The 20,854-nt window shown below is 42.6% G+C and overlaps 1 protein-coding gene across 1 annotated transcript in view; it reads right to left on the reverse strand.

Moving 5' to 3' along the window:
• Nucleotides 1–20,854, reverse strand: part of DRC7 (dynein regulatory complex subunit 7) — a 73,645-nt gene that overhangs the window by 883 nt on the left and 51,908 nt on the right. The window lies entirely within an intron of this gene.

Raw genomic sequence — 20,854 nt, forward strand, 5'->3', positions numbered from 1 at the left:
CACCACAGCAGAGCTGTTAAATAGCTCCTCCCTTCCCTCCCACTCCAGTCATTCGACCGAAGTTAGGAAGAGAAAGGAAAAGCCAAGGTGCAGAGGTGTCTGAAGTTTACAATAACCCACAACCTGTCTAAAAGAACAGGGCGGGCCGTGGACTCATCGTGTAAAAAAAGAAATAAATTTATCAGGTAAGCATAAATTTTCTTTTCTTTTTTAAGACACGATGAGTCCACGGATCATCTTAATTACTAATGAGATTCAATACCCAAGCTAGAGTACACAGATGATACGGGAGGGACAAGACAGGGAACTTAAACGGAAGCCACCCCTGCTTGAAGAAACTTTCTCCCAAAAAGCGGCCGCAGCCGAGACAAATTTGTAGAACTTTGAAAAATTGTGAAAAAAGGACCAAGTTGTTGCCTTGCAAAATTGTTCCACAGAAGCTTCATTTTTGAACGCCCATGAGGAAGCAACAGCCCTCGTGGAAAGAGCCGTAACTCTCTCTGGAGGCTGCTGTCCAGCAGTCTTATATGCAAAAACGTAGGACACTCTTCAGCCAAAAAGAAAGAGAAGTAGCCGTAGCTTTCTGTCCCTTACGTTTTCCTGTGAAAACCACAAACAAAGAAGAAGACTGACAAAAGTCCTTAGTTGCTTGCAGGTAAAACTTTAAAGCACGGATCACGTCCAAATTGTGCAGAAGTCTTTCCTTTCGAGAAGAAGGATTAGGACACAAGGAAGGAACAACAATCTCCTGATTAATGTTCCTGATCAGAAACAACTTTAGGAAGAAATCCTAATTTAGTACGTAAAACTACCTTATCCGAATGGAAATTAAGATGAGACGCATACTGTAATGCCGAGAGCTCTGACACTCTCCAAACAGAAGAAAAATCAACAAGAAATAAAACTTCCCAAGATAACAACTTAATATCTAAGGAATGCATAGGCTCAAATGGAGCCTCTTGAAGAACTCTGAGAACTAAATTCAGACTCCATGGAGGAGTAACTGGTTTGAACACAGGCCTGATCCTGACCAAGGCCTGACAAAATGATTGTACATCTGGGACATCTGCCAGACGTTGGTGTAACAAAATAGATAAAGACAGAGATTTGACCCTTTAGGGAACTTGACGATAAACCTTTCTCCAAACCCTCTTGGAGAAAAGACAAAATTCTAGGAATCCTAACTCTACTCCATGAGTAGCCCATGGATTCACACCAATAGAGATATTTACGCCATATCTTATTATACATTTTTCTAGTGACAGGCTTACGAGCCTGAATCATGGTTTCAATAACTGACTCAGAAAAAACCCTGCTTGGATAAAATTAAGCGTTCAATCTCCAAGCAGTCAGTTTCAGAGAAACCAGATATGGGTGAAGGAGGGGCCCTTGAATTAGAAGGTCCTACCTCAATGGAAGTCTCCAAGGTGGCAGAGATGACATGTCCACCAGATCTGCACACCAAATCCTGCGAAGCTAACTCGGTACTATGAAGATCACCGATGCCCTCTCCTGCTTGATTCGAGCAATGACCCGAGGAAGAAAAGCAAACAGAGGAAAAAGCTGGAGAACACTTCCAGATGGAGTTCCCACTCCCCCGGATGAAAGGTCTGTTTGCTCAGGAAATTCACCTCCCAGATGTCCACCCCTGGGATGTGGATTGCCGACAGGCAGCAAGAATGGGCTTCTGCCCACTGAATTTATATTGGATACCTCTGTCATCGCTAAGGAACACCTCGTTCCTCCCTGATGATTGATGTAAGCCACTGATGTTATCTTGTTTGACTGGAACCTGATAAACTGGACCAAGACTAACTGAGGCCAGGCCAGAAGAACATTGTAGATCGCTCTCAGCTCCAGAATGTTTATAGGAAAAACAGACTCTAGCTGAGTCCAAACCCCTTGAGCCCTTAGGGAGCCCCAAACTGCTCCCCACCCTAGAAGGCTGGCGTCTGTTGACACAATCACTCAAGATGGTCTGCGAAAGCAGGTTTCATGGGAGAGATGATCCAGAGACAACCCCCTTGAAGAGAATCCCTTGTCTCCTGCTCCAGTAGTATTCCAGGAGACAAATCTGTATAATCTCCGATCCATTGTCTGAGCATGCTTAACTGCAGAGGTCTGAGATGGAACCGAGCAAACAGGATGGTGTCCATCGCCGCCACCATCAGCTCGATTACCTCCATGCACTGAGCCACTGAAAGCCGAGGAGTGGACTGAATGACTAGAGAAGTATCGATAATCTCTGATTTCCTGACATTCTGTCAGAAAATTCTTCATTGATAAGGAATCTATTTTGGTTACTAAGGAAGTTACCCTTGTGCTTAGGACTAAGGAACTCTTTTCCAAAATTACCTTCTACCCGTGAGATCACGGGAAGGATAACACCATGTCCGTGTGAAATCTTGCTAGCTGAAAAGATGGCACTTGGACTAGAATGTCGTCCAGATAGGCCCGACTGCAATGCCCTGTAATGAAAACTCTGCGAGCTGTGGCAAGACTGAAAGGAAAAGCCACAAACTGGAAGCGTTTGCCCAGAAAGGCAAAACTTAGAACTTGTGAATGACACACGAAGGTATGCGTCCTTTAACTCCACTGTTGTCATAAATTGACCCTCTTGGATTAAGGGAAGAAAGGAACAAATAGCTTCCATCTTGAAGGACGGTACACTAAGAAAATTTGTTTAGACTCTTAAAATCTAAAAAGTGGTCTGAAGGTTCCCTCTTTTTTGGGAACCACAAACCGATGGTATAAAAAACCCAGACCCAGTACCTGTATTGGGACTGGAACAATCATTCCCAGGTCTGAGAGGCCTCCTACGCAGTGTAAGAACGCCTCTCCTGTTGTCTGATCTGCAGATAATCTTGAAAGCAGAAACCTGCCTCTGGGAGGAAAACTTTTGAACTCTAATTTAAATCCCTGGGACACTGTTTTCTATTGCCCAGGGATTCTGAACATTTTGAACCCAAGCCTGATCGGATCCCGGATCGGGGGCATGCCCTTCATGCTGTCTTTGATTCAACAGCAGGCTATTTGAAATTTTAAAGAATTTCAACAACAAAAAAATCCAAAAGGAAATTATTTCCGACAAGCCAGGTCCCAACAAGGTCTTCCCCTTTTAAGGAATCGCTAAAAACGTAGACTTAGAACATACATACGTAGAACAAGGATCTTACCATAAGGCTCTGTGAGCTGGAACAGAGAAACCTATGTTCCCAGTTTGATAACTTGAAGGGAAGAATTTGAAAAAAAGGAATTAGAAAATTTGAAAGCTTTTATCCTATCCTGGATTTTATCCAGGGGAGATTTTGACTTAGTAGCATCAGACAACGCATCAAACCAATATGCCGTCGCACAAGTGACGGTAGCAAAGTACACAGCTGGTTGCCATGGTAAACCCTGGTTTACATTCCCTTTTCTAATTATTGTCCATAGGACCTTTGCAAAATCCAACTATCCTCTAACGGTATAGTAGTCCTCTTTAGTTAAGCTGGAAACTACTCCTTCCACCCTAGGAAATGTTATCCCAGCCTCCTTAGCTGAGTCAGCTATAGGAAACATATCTTTTGAAATCTAGGGAATGCGGTCTCCTCCATTCCTTATAAACCTGAAAGAAAAACAACCTCAGGATCAAATAAAGATATTCTTCATCTGAGTCTGAGAATACTCCCTCCCAGATAATCCTGAAGTATCTTCCTCTTTCAGAAAACAGGGAAGAACCATTCGGAATAGTACCTACTGAATCAATCACCCTAAATGATTGAAAATAATTCCCCTAATAATGTCTTCTGCCACGTGGGAAAAACATATAATGCATGAAATACAGAGAAAACCCGGGTGATTGCAAGTGGGCCATAAAACATTTTGGGACACTAAAGAAGACATTTGTCAACAGACTCCAAAGCAGTAAGCGTCCTAGAAGGAGTAGGTTCAGAAAAAAAATGAACTTTTTTTTTTTTTTTAAATGGAGAAGCAAGCAAATTAGCATGCCAACATTGCTGTTCATAGTATTGCCATGACATTAAAGAAGCAATGTCTTGTGCAGCAATTCCAGATGGAAAGTGCAAGGATCCGCAGGGCACTGCATGTGAGATAGAAAAATTAATGTACACTCCTTTAATCAACCTGCCTTACATATAGCAAAATAATTAAAGAAATAAAGAAAAACGTAACCAGTTGCTAATAACAACCAATATATAGCAAGTGACACTGTCACTTTAAATGTTAGAGGTAAAATATCTCTTTTTTTGTTTGTTTTTTTAAACTAAGTCATGAGATGTATGAGGATGTATGAGGAAAATGTCAGAACACTATTTATACCTCAGCTTGACCCAGCTGAGGCGACAGACAGCCTGTCTATACAAACAACTGTACTTATTACAGCGCCGGCTGAAGCGCAAGCAGTTATGCAAGAATTTCTTTGTATTTTCCGATTACCGAAAGTGACAGGAAGAAAGAGATTTCAATACGGCGCCATCCTCCCCTCCTAGCACTATATGCACAGAACTGTCAGGAAGGAGGAGAGAAAACCTTGGCGCCGATTATTAGCTCCGCCCCTCGTGGGCATTACCCCAGTCAGCTCCCGGTCGCCATAGTCTGAGTAAAGGCCCCGGGAGCAAAAGGCTAGACCTCACTGAATTGCTCTCTACTCAATTTAAACGATGCTGTTATCGTCGAAACACAGCTCACACTGACACCTCCCTATACATAAAGAAAAAATTAACATGTAATATCCCGGTTGCCATTTCTAACTATAGCCACCGGAATCAAACAGACAGATTGAGAATGCATATGATGTTAAGAATGTCTAACCAGCTGCTCAGTCCATTTCTACTGTTAGAGACTCCTCTGTGCATCTGATGTTTTAAACATAATAAGCATTGCACAGAATCTAAGTTGTCAGCCCCTTAGGCTTGTAGACAACTCCACATGTCTAAGAGCACACCCGCAATGCAAACCCATATGCAAATTTCTGTGTGCAAATAAAAAACGTTACTGTCCCTTTCACCCAGGCAGCCTTATTATTAGACCTGGAATGAAAGACATGCCAGTGCCTGTGTCATAACTGCCTTAATGTCCCCTACTAAACCTAGGAGAGACTGAATCCAAGAACAATGAGGATAGATTGAAATTTAATAAAGTGCCCAAACTTTCTCTGAGATCTTTACCCCCCGAAAAAAGGTTAGCACTTACTTCATTGTCTGCCTGGCAGCAAGGCAGTTCCCAGAGGAGGATGTCCTCTCCCTCCCATGGACCTGGAAAGAAACGAAAGTCCTGAGTAAAAACCCCTCAGGGAGGCACAGTGAGAATTATGTCCCACAATTTCCCATTGCTCTAAAGCCACCAAAAGCTCTACTGAAGAGACTGATATGAACTACGGCTACACCCTAGAACAAAGCAGCACAATCTTGCACTACTTTAAAAATAATAAACTCTTGATTGAAGAATCTAATCTAACACCTCACTTTACCTCACTTTACCTCTTCCTATCACTAACGTAGGCAAAGAGAATGACTGGAGTGGGAGGGAAGGGAGGAGCTATTTAACAGCTCTGCTGTGGTGCTCTTTGCCTCCTACTGCTGACCAGGAGGTGAATATCCCATTAGTAATTAAGATGATCCGTGGACTCATCGTGTCTTAAAAAAGAATTGGTTTACAAGAAGGGGAATAGTGTACAGCGCCAGAAGAGTATACACACAAGCTCACTTAAATCTAAACGATTACCATAACTTAATCGATTAAAAATGTGCAAGAGGAGTGTTAAAGGAGCGCCAGAGATTAGATTAAGTGTGAAAGGTTAAAACTGTATACTTATTTATTAGACCATAAGGTTATACATAAAAATAAAACATACAATCTAAAAGTAAATATAAGAACAATTGAATTGATGACCAGTGATCAGTGGTATGTGAAAAATCACCCAGTTAGGGTGTGTGCACAAATAAAATGGTGCTATGTAAGCACCAATAAAAGTATCTCTAATAAATTAAATATATCTAGAATAATGTTCCAAACAAATAAATTGGTATGTAATCCCAGGGTAGTGTTCTTAAAGTGAGTTCAGTGCAATCCAAAAGTTAGAAAATTAATCCAAGAAGCAAAGGATCCATAATAACATAATTTATGCTTACCTGATAAATTTATTTCTCTTGTAGTGTATCCAGTCCACGGATCATCCATTACTTATGGAATATATTCTCCTTCCCAACAGGAAGCTGCAAGAGTCCACCCACAGCAAAGCTGCTATATAGCTCCTCCCCTAACTGCCATATTCAGTCATTCGACCGAAAACATGCAGAGAAAGGAAAAACCATAGGGTGCAGTGGTGACTGTAGTTCAAATGAAAAAATTACCTGCCTTAAAGTGACAGGGCGGGCCGTGGACTGGATACACTACAAGAGAAATAAATTTATCAGGTAAGCATAAATTATGTTTTCTCTTGTTAAGTGTATCCAGTCCACGGATCATCCATTACTTATGGAATACCAATACCAAAGCTAAAGTACACGGATGATGGGAGGGACAAGGCAGGTACTTAAACGGAAGTTACCACTGCCTGTAAAAAACCCTTTCTCCCAAAAATAGCCTCCGAAGAAGCAAGGTATCAAATTTGTTAAATTTGAAAAGTATGAAGCGCAGACCAAGACTCCGTCTTGTAAATCTGTTCAACAGAAGCCACATTTAAAAAAGGCCCAAGTGAAAACCACAGCTCTAGTAGAATGAGCTGTAATCCCTTCAGGAGGCTGCTGTCCAGCAGTCTCATAAGCTAAATGAATTATGCTTTTTAACCAAAAAGACAGAGAGGCTGCTGAAGTCTTTTGACCTCTCCTCTGTCCAGAATAGACAACAAACAAGGTGAACGTTTGATGAAAACTGTAGTAGCTTGTAAGTAAAACTTTAAAGCACAAACCACGTCCAATATTGTGTAATAGACGTTCCTTCTTTGAGGAAGGATTAGGATACAAGCATGGAACAACTATCTCTTGAGTGATGTACTTGTTAGATACCACCTTAGGAAAAAACCCAGGTTGGTACGCAGGACTACCTTATCCGTACGAAGGACCAGATAAGGAGAATCACATTGTAACACAGATAACTTGGAGACTCTACGAGTCGAGGAATTAGCTACCCAAAAGGAACTTTCCAAGATAAAGATTGATATCTATGGAACAAAAAAGGTTCAAACGGAACTTCTTGAAGAACCTTAAGAATCAGGTTTAAGCTCCATGGCGGAGCAACAGTTTTAAACACAGGCTTGGATCTAACCAAAGCCTGACCAAATGCCTGAACGTCTAGAATGCCTGCCAGACGCTTGTGCAAAAAAATAGACAGAGTAAAAATCTGTCCCCTTTTAAGGAATTAGCTGACAACCCTTTTCTCAAAAACATCTTGGAGAAAAGATAATATCCTGGGAATCCAGACTTTACTCCATGAGTAGCCCTTGGATTCATAACAATCAGATATTTACACCATATCTATGTTCAATTTTCCTAGAGACAGGCTTTCATGTCTGTATTAAGGTATCAATGACTGACTCTGAGAAGCCATGCTTTGATAACATTAAGCGTTCAGTCTCCAGGCAGTCCATCTCAGATTGATTCTATTTAGATGGTTGAAAGGACCCTGAGGTAGAGGGACCTGTCTCTGAAGCAGAGACCGTGATGGAAAGGATGACATGTCCACCAGATCTGCATACCAGGTCCTGCGTGGCTACGCAGGCGCTGTCAAAAACACCAAAGCCCTCTCCTGCTTGGTCTTGACCTCCGGAGGAAATCCCACTCCCCCGGAAGAAAAGTCTGACGACTTAGAAAATCCACCTCCCAGTTCTCAACACCTGGGATATGGATAGCTGATAGACAAGAGTGAGTCTCTGTCCAGTGAATTATTGTAAGACTTCTAACATCGCTAGGGAACTTCTGTTCCCCCTTGATGGCTGATGTAAGCCACAGTCGTGTATATTGTCCGACTGAGTATGATGTACCTCAGAGTTGCTAACTGAGGCCAAGTCTGAAGAGCATGGAATATCACTCCCAGTTCCAGAATATTTATTAGAAGGAGGGTCTCCTCCTAAGTCCACTATCCCTGAGCCTTCAGGGAGTTCCAGACTGCATCCCAACCTAAAAGGCTGGCATCTATTGTAACAATTGTCCCATCTGACCTGCGGAAGGTCATACCCTTGGACAGATGGACCCGACATAGTCACCAGAGAAGAGAATCTCTGGTCTCTTGGTCCAGGTTTAACAGGGGGACAAATCTGTGAAATCCCCGTTCCTCTGACTGAGCATGCATAGTTGCAGCGGTCTGAAATGTAGACGTGCAAACGGTACTATGTCCCTTGCCGCTACCATTAAGCCGATTTCATTCATGTACTGAGCCACCGAAGGGCGCGGATGGGATGAAAAAAACACGGCAGAAATTTAGAAACTTTGACAACCTGGACTCCGTCAGGTAAATTTTCATTTCTACAGAATTTATCAGAGTCCCTAGGAGGGAAACCCTTGAGATTGGGGATAGAGAACTCTTTCCTTGTTCACTTTCCACCCATGTGATCTCAGAAATGCCAGTACTACGTCCGTATGAGACTGGGCAATTTGGATGTTTGACGCCTGTATCAGGATGTCGTCTAAATAAGGGGCCACTTCTATGCCCCGCGGTCTAAGGACCGCCAAAGCGACCCCAGAACCTCCATAAAGATTCTTGGGGCTGTAGATATCCCAAAGGAAAGAGCTACAAACTGGTAATGCCTGTCTAGAAAGGCAAACTTGAAAAACGATGGTGATCTTTATGCATCACAATGTGAGGATAAGCATCCTTCAAATCCATTGTAGTCCTCTATTGACTCTCCTGGATCATAGTTAAGATGGTACGAATAGTTTCCATCTTAAATGACGGAATTCTGAGGAATTTGTTTAAGATCTTTAGATCCAAAATAGGTCTGAAGGTTCCCTCTCCTTGGGAACCACAAACAGATTTGAGTAAAAACTCTGTCCCTGTTCCTCTCTTGGAACTGGATGGATCTCGTACACAATGTAAGAATGCCTCCTTCTTTATCTGGTTTGCAGATAATTGTGAAAGGCGAAATCTCCCCTTTTTTTGGGGGGGAATCTTTGAAATCCATAAGATATCTCTGGGATATAAATTCCAATGCCTAGGGATCCTGGGCATCTCTTGCCCACGCCTGGGCAAAGAATGAAAGTCTGCCCCCTATAGGATCCGTTACCGGATAGGGGTCCGTTCCTTCATGCTGCCTTAGAGGCAGCAGCAGGCTCCTTGGCCTGCTTATCTTTGTTCCAGGTCCGATTGTCTCCAGACCGCCTTGGACTGAGCAAAAATTCCCTCTTGTTTTGCCTTAGAGGAAGAGGATGCCACACCTGCCCTGAAGTTTTTAAAAGGTACGAAAATTAGACTTTTTTTTTTTTTTGCCCTTGATTTAGACCTATCCTGAGGATGGGCATGACCTTTTCCTCCAGTGATATAAGCAATAATCTCCTTCAAACCAGGCCCGAATAGGGTCTGCCCCTTGAAGGGAAGTTAAGTAGCTTATTTATTAAAGTCACGACAGCTGACCATGATATAAGCCATAGCGCTCTGCGCGCCAGTATAGTAAAAAACAGAATTCTTAGCCGTTAGTCTAGTCAAATGAACAAGGCATCAGAAAACAAAGGAATTGGCTAGCATAAGCTTGTCAAATATATTCATCCAATGGAGTCGCTTAACTGTAAAGCCTCATCAAGAGACTCAACCCAGAACGCCGCAGCAGCAGTGACAGAAGCAATGTATGCAAGGGGCTGCAGGATAAAACCCTGTTGAATAAACATTTTTTATCCATTGGATCTAAAAAACACAACTGTCCTCGTCAGAGGTAGTGGTACGCTTAGCTAGAGTAGAAACTCTTCTCTCCACCTTAGGAACTGTCTGCCAGAAGTCCCGTGTGGTGGTAACTATTAGAAAACATTCTTCTAAAAAATAGGAGGGGAAGAGAACGGCACACCTGGTCTATCCCATTCCTTATTAAAAAATTTTTTTAGTAAACCTCTTTAGGTATTGGAAAAACATCAGTACACACCGGCACTGCATATTATTTATCCAGTCTACACAATTTCTCTGGCCCTGCGATTGTACACATTCATTCAGAGAAGCCAAAGCCTCCCTGAGCAACAAGTGGAGGTTCTCAAGCAGAAATTTTAAATGTAGAAATATCAGAATCAGGTTAAATCATCTTCCCTGAGTCAAAAAAAAAAAATCACCCACAGACTAAGCATATTGTGAGGTAGTATCATACATGGTTCTTAAAGCGTCTGTATGCTCTGTATCTACCCCCAGAGCTAACTGCTTTCCTTTAATTTCAGGTAGTCTGACTAATACTGCTGCCAGAATATTATTCACCACCTTTGCCATGTCTTGTAAAATAAACGCTATGGGCGCCCTTGATGTACTTGGCGCCATTTGAGCGTGAGTCCCTGAAGCGGGAGTCGAAGGGTCTGACACGTGGGGAGAGTTAGTCGGCATAACTTTCCCCTCGACAGAATCCCCTGGTAAAGAAACGCTATGGGTGCCCTTGATGTACTTGGCGCCATTTGAGCGTGAGTCCCTAAAGCGGGAGTCAAAAGGTCTGACACGTGGGGAGAGTTAGTCGGCATAACTACCCCCACGACAGAATCCTCTGGTGATAATGTTTTTAAAGACAAAAAATGATCTTTATTGTTTAACATGAAATCAGTACATCTGGTACACATTCTAAGATGGGGTTCCACCATGGCTTTAAAACATAATGAACACAGAGCTTCCTCTATGTCAGACATGTTAGAACAGACTAATAATGAGACTAGTAAGCTTGGAAAACACTTTAAATCAAGTTAACAAGCAAATATATAAAACGTTACTGTGCCTTTAAGAGAAACAAATTTTGCCAAAATTTGAAATAACAGTGAAAAAAGGCAGTTAAACTAACAAAATTTTTACAGTGTATGTAACAAGTTAGCAGAGCATTGCACCCACTTGCAAATGGATGATTAACCCCTTAATACAAAAAACAGATTAACAAAACGAAAAATATGTTTTAAACAGTCATAACAGCTCCTACTTTTGAAGCCCTTTTGAGCCCTTCAGAGATGTCCTATAGCATGCAGGGGACTGCTGAGGGAAGCTGAATGTCACTGTTTGTAATTTTAACTGCACCAACTGTAACTTTTATACTATAACAGTGGAAAGCCTCAGGAAACTGTTTCTATGCAAAATTTAAGCCAGCCATGTGGAAAAAACTTAGGCCCCAATAAGTTTTATCACCAAACATATGTTAAAAAACGATTAAACATGCCAGCAAACGTTTTAAAACACATTTTTACAAGAGTATGTATCTCTATTAATAAGCCTGATACCAGTCGCTATCGCTGCATTTAAGGCTTTACTTACATTACTTCGGTATCAGCAGTATTTTCTTAGTCAATTCCATTCCTAGAAAAATATTTTACTGCACATACCTTATTGCAGGAAAACCTGCACGCCATTCCCCCTCTGAAGTACCTCACTCCTCAGAATGTGTGAGAACAGCAAATGGATCTTAGTTACGTCTGCTAAGATCATAGAAAAACGCAGGCAGATTCTTCTTCCAAATACTGCCTGAGATAAACAGCACACTCCGGTGCCATTTAAAAATAACAAACTTTTGATTGAAGAATAAACTAAGTAGAAAGCACCACAGACTCTCACAACCTCCTATCTATGTTGAGGCTTGCAAGAGAATGACTGGATATGGCAGTTAGGGGAGGAGCTATATAGCAGCTTTGCTGTGGGTGGACTCTTGCAGCTTCCTGTTGGGAAGGAGAATATATTCCATAAGTAATGGATGATCCGTGGACTGGATACACTTAACAAGAGAAATCATTATTAAAGAAAGTATCTGTGTCCCAGTTTGAGGGGCAGGTGTAGAACTATGAGGGGTGCAGAGGTCGCAACTGTGACTGGGCCCCAAGGGGGGGGGCAGCTTCAGCAAAAAAAAAAAAACATTTCCAATAAAAAAAGTTGACCAGCCACTGACTGCACTGATATCATGTTAGTGTGACATGATGCTTCATTAGTGTCTCTGACTACAGGGGTTAGTGTTTCTGTTTTACCCATTGTCCTTGCCTGGAACTTAGTTAACTTCCATCATGATCCCTGACTCTGAGCCTGACTGACTGTGATTGGCTTTGGCGGTTGGCGCACCGCACGCACATTGGCTCTGCTTCTGACTGCATGGGTAGTCTGCTCAATCGGCTTGTGACTGCACATGTAGTCAGTCAGTGTGAGAGACTGAGTGAGAGACGAGTGACGAGCAGAGGCAGCTGAGCGAGGAGGGTGGCTAGAGATGGCTACTCGGCTAGTGGTGGTGAGTCAGTGTGAGGCTGAGTGGCATTGGGGCAGGCTGCCAGGCTGATTAAATTGAACCAGTAACTGGAGAAGTGGACTGGACAGGTGTCAGGTGGTCAATAGCGCAATGCCTGCAACTGGTGAGGCTGAGCGTTTTAGGGGAGTACCAGGGCCGAACCATCTCACAGACTGTATCACTTCAGTCACACACTACATATAGTACTGGCTGGGGGGTAGTAGGGACCTAGGGTCACCATAATATCACCATATCACTATAAAAAGAATGGCTGAATGCAAATGGACAGCCAAGGAGCCAAATCACTGCTGCATAGGTGTAATGGACAATTAATAACTGCATAACAACTCAATATACTACAAGATGCATTTTTCCCTTCTACATTAGATTTTCATATTTAGTAGCAGAACACTATAATGGTTTTAATTATATTTGAATGGTCCAACTCTATACTACATTTGTGACATTGCCTGTGAGTATCAGTACTGTAAGTTTTAACTACAAGAAAATAAAAGCAGACTTTCAGTCTAGTATCTCTCCATTACAGATGTTTTGTATTTATTTTGATAGAAATTATGTTGAATGTATAATAAGTTATTTTATCCAGAAAATAAACTGCTATAAATTGGGTTGACAACTGTGCATCATGCATGGGAATCAAGTGGTTAAATCATTTGCAATAAAAGGGTTAAATATTGCTGTCTCTGTGATACTATTAATGCTGTAAAATACTAACTTGGTAACATAGAACAACCCACTGGGTCAGGAAGTCATAGCTCATAGAATTACAATTCTTGTTCCTCTCTCTATGAACCATTTGATTTAGGCTCCTTTGATATTTGATTTATATTTAACATAATAATAATAATAATAATAATAAAGATTTGTTATTTCATGACCTCACAGGGTGATGACTGTAATGTACAATTAAACCAAAGCTTAAACCTATAGGCATGTGTACATATGTATGTGTGTATATGTCTGTGTTTGTGTATTTATGCATGTATGTTTGTGTATGTGTATATGACTGTGTGTGTATTTATGCATGTATGTGTGTGTGTATGTTTGTGGAACCAGCAGATGAAAGACCTTGTTACTACAGCATTTGGGGGGGGGGGGGGGCAGGGGGTAAACAGTGTCTCTATACAGTACCACTATATACAGTGGGGGGGGGGGGCTGGACTATGTCACAGACTACTGTGGTCAGTCACTATATAAAGTACTGGAACGGGTAGGGTCAGGCCAGCCATCTCACCTGCAGATTACAGACTGTGTCACTAGCTGACTATATACACTACTGGTAGGTTAAACAGTGTTAAAATATACAGTAATAGGGGGTCAGACCATCTCACAGACTGTGGGCATAGGGTACCCCTTTTTGCAGACATGTAATCTGATTCACAATTTTTTTTTCTGTGTTAAATGCCTGTGTTCAGTTTTCAAAAGGTTATTATGTTATTCTACTGAAATTGTTCTGTTACTAAAAGGTTATTTCCAAAACCTTCTTTTGTATGGCTGGGTATGTATTTCAAGGCTCTGTTGTGCCAATAAAATGTACTGCACCTGGGCACTACTAACCACAGTACTGCAAATGCCAAGGTTAGAAAGATGATTAATAGATCTTTTTTCATAGCTGTTTGTACACACTGATATAAAACAACTTTAATTTGTGTATATTTTTAATTATCACTATACCTTGCCTGTCTGTAACTTAATCGGTCTCTCTCATATTCTCTCTTTGCATTTTCTGCATCGTTCTCTTTATGTTTCGCTCTCCTTCTGTCTGTTCAGTTTCTGCCTGTTTACTGGCCTGTATCACCACTGTCTGCTTCTCTCTGCTTTTCTGTTAGTCTTTTTGACTATCTGTCAAGCTGTACTTATCATAGTATGTCTGTATCTGCCACCATCTTTATCTATCTATCTCTCTGGATACCTGTCTACTGCATATGTCTGTCAAGTATATACTTCAAGGGGGGCAGAGCCTGAAGCCTAACTGACAAGACGTGCAGAGACAGAGCTCTGCTTCTAAATCAGAGTATTCTGGCCTTTTCATTTGGCTAGCCCTAGCGAAACTGCCCATAAACCACCTAGGGCAACTTGTAAGACCGCCTGGAGCTGCCACATACCCGAATTTTTGGACACCTTGACACGCAACTTCAGGCCGCTTGGGAGAACCAGACTGTTTGGCAGGAGAGACCGTGGTTGCGGCCTACATCGGCACTCGGTACTGGGTCCGATCAAGCAAAAGTATTCCCGGTACTAACAAGGCACCTGGCCAGCTCATCGGACCAACAACCACCTCAGGTGAAGGAGAAAATACTGATACCTACTTTGGGAAGCTTGATAGACATAACGGTACCAGTAACACCCCACGTGGCAGCGTGTAAGTAGAGAGTTGCTAACCTTTGGGATAAGGGATACAGGAATTGTCTTTACTGTGTACAGCCAGCTAAATAGCACTTTACTCTGTCCTGAGCTATAGGAAACAGGCACTGACCCAAAGTGACATTGACTTTATTACAGTAGTTTATTCTGCTACTCCACATGTGCTTTCTCTATGTAAGTGCTTATTTAAACACGTGTATGCTGGAAAGGAGGAGAAAAAAAGAAAAAAAGGAAAAGTATCCCATACACAATAATAGGATTGGTATTTACTGTGTCTCTCTTCTTGAACCCTGATGCAAGGAGGTGTGAGATAAAATTTGGATTGGTATTTACTGTATGATGTTCCCAGCCCTAGTCCCTACTTCTTAGATGAACATAAGAATACATGAAAAACAGACTGTTTTTTTTTTTGTTTTTTTTCTTCTTTCTTCTTGCTGGGGGCACTAATTACCCACATCCTGAGAGAAGGTCATTAACAGTGAAAAGTTTCCTACACCTGCCTGTCAAGAGAGTGCACTTTGTATCGCATATTTATACTCCACTAGGAAAATCTGCAAATTTTCTATGCTGGGCTAAAAGGTTCCTAAGGGCATAATGATGTAAACCTGCAGGCAGTCTGGCGGCAGGGGGAAATAGTTAAGGGGGCCCTGTCCCTCTCCATTACTATTATGCTCTAAACCATCACATTTGAGATCTACTCAGTTCCTGGGACTCGGTTCACTCGTAGTGGTACCCACTACCCTTTTTTCTTTCTTTTTTTTTTTTTTTTGCCTGAGTGAGATTAGACCGCAGGCTCATTCTTATCATGCCACTGGGCTCTAGACGAAAGACTGTGAACCAAGCCGAATACAAAAAATCCATGCCTGATCATTTTAAGCCTAAATCTCAAGTGGACAGACAGTTAAGCACAGAGCCCTCTAATAACCCTTTATCTATTGAAAGTGATTTACTTGATCAGTGCTCCCAGACAACTGGAGAACTTCCATCCACCATGGCGTCTGAGATTGTTAATACAATTACTCAAAAGATTACTAACTTGCAGGACTCTCTCACTAAAACTTTTAAAAGTTCTATAGCTGACCTAAGAAAAGATATTGGCACTATAAGCGATAAGCGAGAGAGTAGAAGCCTTGGAGCAAAAACAGGAAGATCTGGCGGTAGAGCAGGCCCATCTTTCCAACCACTCACATGTAATAGTTGATATGCTTGACACAGTTGAAGCAAAGATGGCGGATATGGAAGATCGTTCCCGCCGTAACAATCTCAGATTCCGGGGGATCTCTGAAGAAGTCCCTGTAGCCGAATTAGAATCTTTTCTGGCTGAATTCTGTAACCTCCTCAAGACACCACAACTGCCTCATGAAAATTTACTTGACAGAGTCCAAAGACTCCCTAGAGGGCGCAATGTCTCATCTGAAAAGCCTAGAGATGTGATCGCTCGATTCCACTTTTTTACATATAAGGAGCAGATAGCCAAAGCCATGTTTTCTAATCCGTCTCTACCAGAGAAGTTCCAGGGCATCCAGGTCTTTCCAGACCTCTCTCAATTTACCACACAGAAAAGAGCCACATTCCGGGAGATCACCAGAACTCTTCGACAACAGGGAATTAAATACAGATGGGGTTACCCAACGAAGCTTCTCATCCACAGAGACAATCATCTTTTTGCAGCTAACACCCCAGATAGAGCCCGACAATATCTTAAAGAATGGGAACTGCTCCATACACCTGGGCCCAGGGGTCATCCTTCCTCCCCAGGGAAGAAACCATCTGCAACCCCAGTAGCTGCTCCACTGAAAACACAGTCTTCACTTATCAGGCCTGCTTCGGAGTGGCAGCCTTTACCACAGAGGCCACTCCTCCACAAAACATTGTCTTCTATTCCCAGTTTATCTTCGGAAGCTGCTCCACCCTGTACGCCTGGTTTACTCCGGTCGGATTCATCTGCTCCAGATTCCGAGTGACAGATTAACCCAGGACGATAAGTATTTCAATATATAAAGGGGGGAATGTATTTACTTTTATGCTTGGTTCCATGTTTCCTTTTATAGCAGGTTGGCTCATATCATCATGGACTGAGTATCTTGGGACATTTCAGCTCCTTCTGGTCTCTCACCTTGAGAGCCTGTCTAACCTCATATTAAACCAATTTCACTAATGACTTTCCTTGAAATAAAACCTATTGGGTTGTGATGCGGTATGGATAGTAGGGAGGAAATGTGGGAACTGGAAGTAATAAGGAATACATAAATAATGTTATATTAGATGAGATGTAATGTATACCCTAAATTGAAGCCTAGAGTTCTAACTTGTTGTTGTCATTACCATGTATAACATCCCCAGTTGGAGGGCCCTTCCCCCCCTCCCTTTTTTTTTCCCTCCCCCCCCATCTTCATTATTGACACTTAGATCATATGTTGATGTTCTCCCACCAGGCACTGTTCATGTAAGATGCACTAATGCTACATTGTTCAATAATTTTTTCTAGCTCTAATGTTTGTGTGATCATGTAAGAGTACTGACAGTCTGTTTACATAGGTCTGAGGGGACACCCTCGGGCTCTGCTCTGCGCCAGAGCCATGAAAGACCCTTGATCGATTGGAGAGCGTTTGGCCCAATCGACGAGGCGCAAACGATTGTGGTTTCATAATAGATGGGCGATGGAGCAGAACAGAGAGATATCATGGGGGAATTCCTAACCCCCCTCCCCCCTCTGAGATTCCCCCCCTTTTTTTTTTTTATCTCCTCCCCCCCCTCCCTGGAGGGGTATTGCATATTGGGGCTGTAATGTGCTTGTTTACATATGTTTAAGTCCTCTAAGGTGTTTAATACTTGTATATGTTGTTTCTGCTTATGTTATTATGCAATAACTGATGATTGATTTTTAGGGACTTATAGGCCTTAGTTCTACCTGACCTAAGTCGTAATCAATGATACACATTGGAAAACTAGTAGAGGAGATGCCACAGTACATTTCACTCCCGACCATACACTGTATAAACTCAGCCAACCCCAATAAGCTACCAAATTTGACATGACGAGCCATCCTGGTCTTAGTTGATATAACTGTGGGACCAAGCTCATCTACCTATACTCACCTCTCCCCCCCCCCCACCCTTGTTTCTATATGTTAATAATTTTCTACCTAATAATAATGGTTTAGAGGAAGTTTTAATATAGATTTTTGTTAAGTACCCCATAGCCGCTGGCTATTGCGACTGTTTATTCACAAACTTAAGAAACCCATTACATCGGGTTTCTGCCCGCCCCCCTGAATTTTAGTTTACATTGTAAACACCTGAACACAGATTCTAATTCTGATCCTGTTCCCTTCACTACTTGATAGCGTCCAGACTTAGCTCTATATTTGATGAGAACAGTAGTTGCTAACTCTACACGTTCTAAAAAGGTTTAGTTCTCAGACAACACATCTCCCTCTGCCCTTCAGTCTTTCATCTTTATTCGGCTTTCCACCCTTGTTTCTACTCTCTATTCTTTTCTCTCTCAATCTCCCCCTCCCTCCTCTTCTTTATCTTTTCCCTTTTTTTTTTTCTCTCCCCCTCCCTCTTCTCTCCCCCTGCGCTTGGTAAATTAGGAGAACATATACTATGGCGTTAACTTTCCTCACTTTGAATGTGAAGGGATTGAATTCCCCTAACAAACGCAGTTTGTTACGGAACTTTCTTAAAGCCCGTAATCCGGATGTAGTCTACCTGCAAGAGATCCACTGGTCGTCCAAACACATGCCTACACTTAGGTTTTTGGATTACCCCGAAATATTTCATTCCACCTACAAAGACAAAGTGAGAGGTGTCTCTATTATGATTAATAAGAAGATAGCATTTCAGTTAACTCATGTTGAAAGAGACGAGGAGGGCTGCTTCCTCGTCTTGATTGGTAAACTTAACGAACAATTGTTCACTCTTGTCAATGTTTACAGTCCCAAGCAGAGGCAGGTTGCCTTCCTAAAGAGGACTCTCCTACTAGTTGATAGACTGCAACAAGGCACTCTAGTCTTAGGGGGCGATTTTAATTTGGTTTGGGACCCTCTCCTAGACAAGAAAATCCCTTCTCATAGACGGATGGACTCCTACTCCATCTCGATGGCCCCAAAGTTCCAACATTTGATTGCCCAACATTCTCTTTTTGATGTGTGGCGGGCACACCATCCCGACGCGAAAGATTTCACTTATTTCTCAGCCTCTCATAGGTCTTATTCTAGACTTGATTATTTCTTTGTTAATTCATGGACACTGAACTCCATTGACAGGTCACGCATACACTATTGTACCTGGTCAGATCATGATGCAGTCACATTCCAGGTGCAGGGCTTGCGGGCGTCTGCGGATAGACCTCCGTGGAGTTTCCACGGTTTATATGGAAGGACACTTCTTTCCTACTAGGGATTGAAGAAGAGATTATTCAGTTCCTCCAAGACAATCGAGAGGGACAAACATCTCACCAGATCCGATTTGCGGCCTTGAAAGCCTATATACGGGGTATTTGCATCACTAAGGTGGCAAAGCTGCGTCGCTTGAGGGGGGCTCCCTTGGGGAAGCTCCACTGTGACCTCCGCGTGGCGGAAACCTTAAACAGACAAAATCCCTCTCAGACGCTCACTCTTGAAGTACAGAGACTGAGAGGCCTGATTAAAGAGTTGGAAGTACAGAGGGTCCAAAAAGCTCTCTCAGCCTTCAAACAACTTCTTTACCACAAAAGCAACAGGGCGGATTCCCTTCTAGCTGGCAAACTGAAAAAACGAAAGGCCGCAGCAAGAATACCTATATCGTTCAGGACGGCAAGAGAGTATGTGCCCCGGCAGCCATTGGTTCAGCCTTCGCTACATTTTATGATAGGCTATACAACATAGCCAACAGTGAGTAATCTCAAACAGCCTCGATTACGGAGATTGGCGACTTTCTTCGGGATCTCGGTCTCCCGACGCTCTCGGAGGAGGATGGAGAGTTTCTCCTGGAACCGTTCACAGATAGAGAAATCTTACTGCTTCTTAAAAACCTGAAAAATAATAAGGCCCTGGGACCGGATGGTTTTCCCGTTTTTTTCTATAAGAGGTTTTCAAAGCTACTAATCCCAGTGTTGGGACCACTCTTTAACGAGATTAAATCTGATGGCTTAATGCTGAGAGAGAATCTTGAGGCATCTATTGCTGCTATCCCCAAACCGAATAAGGACGTGACACTATGTAGTAGCTATCGTCCGATTTCGCTAATTAATGTTGATACAAAACTCTACTCCAAACTTATCGCGGACAGGTTGGTCAACCTACTTCCCAATCTAATACAGCCGGACCAGGTCGGCTTTACTAAGGGCCGTCAGGGTCCAGACAACACCAGACGCTTAATTACCCCACTGGTAGCCCTGTCCCTGGATGCTGAGAAAGCTTTCGACAGGGTCCGGTGGGAATACATATGGGAAGTTCTCAGAGTGTTTAATTTCCCCCCCCAAATTATCTTAGCCATTCGCGCCCTGTATACGTTCCCCCATGCACGTATTAGAGGACCGGGGTTTTGTTCGCCGGTAATAAATATTTCCAATGGCACCAGGCAGGGATGCCCTCTCTCCCCTCTAATTTTCTCCCTGGTGATGGAACCCTTTGCCCAAGCGATACGACGGTCAGATAAGGTCACTGGGGTTCCCTACCCGTCACGGGAGGAAAGAATCGCCCTCTTCGCGGACGACATGACTTTGTTATTAACTAACCCGGAGTCTTCGATTCCGAAGGTATTTGATCTAATTGATAAGTTCGGCGGGCTTAGTTATTACAAATCCAATGTGGCTAAGACTGAAGCATATACCATGAACATCCCCACAGAACGCTTGCGTATGTTGTGAGATAAATTTGACTTTCAATGGTCCACAGAATGTCTGACCCACCTGGGTGTAATGCTTAGTGACAACGTGGACTCCATGATCAAACTTAACTTTGACAAACTGACGGCTGATATTAGATCTTTGACAATGGCATGGGACCATCGAGAGATATCTTGGTTGGGACGTGTTGCCACGCTTAAGATGTCTCTTCTCCCGAAGGCATTATATCTTTTCCGATGCCTCCCACTTAATATACCTCACCGGATTCTTCAA

This window comes from Bombina bombina, chromosome 1, assembly GCF_027579735.1.
Source record: "Bombina bombina isolate aBomBom1 chromosome 1, aBomBom1.pri, whole genome shotgun sequence".
Lineage (NCBI taxonomy): Eukaryota > Metazoa > Chordata > Amphibia > Anura > Bombinatoridae > Bombina > Bombina bombina.